The sequence below is a fragment of the Apium graveolens genome, chromosome 4 (assembly GCF_009905375.1).
Source record: "Apium graveolens cultivar Ventura chromosome 4, ASM990537v1, whole genome shotgun sequence".
Classification (NCBI taxonomy): Eukaryota; Viridiplantae; Streptophyta; class Magnoliopsida; order Apiales; family Apiaceae; genus Apium; species Apium graveolens.
The window spans coordinates 17875590-17877902 of record NC_133650.1 but is presented as its reverse complement, the minus strand read 5'-3'; positions in this window follow the sequence as shown (position 1 = coordinate 17877902).

The window sequence follows — 2313 nt, the reverse complement described above, 5'->3', positions numbered from 1 at the left end:
TTATAATAAGAATATACTTATTCTAAAATATATAATCTTAACCATCTATTTTTTATTATATCAGATCAATGGTTCATATCATTTTGAATGTATAATACCAAAGTATTGGATAAGAAATTCTTTACGCTTATTATATATAAAGAATATAATAAACAAATTATTTTTTTGTAAAGTTTAAATGAATAGTTACAATTAATTTATACCGATCAAATTGATCAAATTTTAACTTTTACGTTATTAATTAGATAAATACTTTAAAAAAAGAAATCTAAATTTATTTCGTGCAGCAGAAACATATCGCTTCATGTTCGAATTATAATTCAAGTTTTAAAAAAGCTATTTTTTTGTTTAAATGAGCCAAGCTTGAATTTTTTATAATAACCAATCAAAGTCATATAATTATGCATTTAACTTCAATATTTAAGAATTGGATTAATTATTTAATTTACAATAATTTTAATATTTCAAAAATGATTAAGAATTTCACGATGATCAATTATAATCTACCATTTCTGACCAATTGATAGTGAACATAAAGAAATAAATTGATCATAAACTTATAGTGTTTTAGGTAAAGTTTTTTTTCCGGTACTAACTCTGATTATATTTATAAAAATAGGATTTGCAACTGGATGCAATTTCGTTTTGTGTGTTTGTCAAATTACAATAACAAAAGCATGACTTGTCACAAATTAAAAGTTGCATAATTAATATGCATCCAAAATTCTAACATAAAAGAAACGTGATTGATATTCAAAATGAAATTAAATACAAACAACTAAATCAAATAATTGAAACAATACAAGAAATCGGCCATTTTCTACCAGTTTTTTGGTAGGTAATAGCCCAAATCTGGTAGGAAAAGGGGTCAATTCTTACCAACACGCTTGATGAGAAATTCTCAGGTCGGAATTGGTACTTGGTAGGAATTGGTGCTTGTATCTCAAATGGTCCCACTTGTCAAGTGGTTGCGTATGTGCCGTGCCACATGGTCGGCCACATCACCTGCCATGTCAGCTGTCACGTCATACAAATTGGGGTCAGGTTGATGAGTTGGCATGTAGGACCTATCCATGTGCCCTGCTACGTGTCCTTCCACGTGGCAATTGACACATAAAAGACCTTTTTCCTACCAGAATTGGTAAGTTTTGATTGAGTATTTCCTACCATAATTGATAGGTTTTGATTGACGAATTATAGGTTTTATGTCAGAAGACATGAATATCAGCATTTCCTACCAACCATTTCCTACCACTGTTTAGCTTGAATGTGGTAGGAAATATCTTGAATGTGGTAGGAAATAGATTGAATGTGGTAGAAAATGTTGGACAGTTTTTCAAAAAAAAAATTATTTCATTGATATCAAAGAACAAGCTGTACGTAAATTAATAGCTAAATCATAAGCATACAACAATAACCAAAATTAAAAAATTCATCATAAACTACAATCCAGACATATCACCATTATAACATGAAAAAAGAATTACATCTCCATGATAATTGCATATTAGAAATAATAGTTCATTACAACAATTAATATATATTTCGAAAGTTTAGACTATTCATGTTCAAGTTCTCATCATTGTTGAATTATTTGCATTCATTCTTTATAATTTCTTCATTATCATTGTTGAATCATTTGCCTACATTCTTTGTGATTTTTACATTTTCGTCTTTGCTTGTTTCATTTCCTTGGTCTCGAGTAAATAAATGTTAGTAGTCGTTCACACAAATGAACAATTAATACATGTTTTGAAAACCGGATATTTAAAAATTCATATAGATAAAAAAATAGAAGGTCGAATTGAAATCCAATATAATATTTAACACAATTTATGCTAAATATTGATATTCAAGTATTCATTAAAAAAGAATTAAAAATGGATTGAAAACCCAAAGATAAATTTTTATTTAAAACATACTATAGTGAGACGTGTCAAGACGAAAGCTACGGGGTCGAGCATATAACATATAACATGATAACACAACATGAAAATGACATAATAATATCGAATTTATGTTTAACAGTTCGGTACGCAAACAAAATTGTAGATCGATTTTGAGTTTATCCTTAGTCACATGACAAGAAAAAGGAATATTTGAATAAAATAATAAACAAGCACATATTTTAAATTATACAATACATATTGTAAATAAATATTGCATATATAAATTTTAGAAAAACAAAATTGATATTGTTTCAAATTCAATTACTTTAGCAAGATGTGACCACACTTGGCTCCTTATTACTTATTAATTTAGGACTCAATCACTAAAAATTAACAGAAAATTTAATGTTTGCTTTTTTATTCT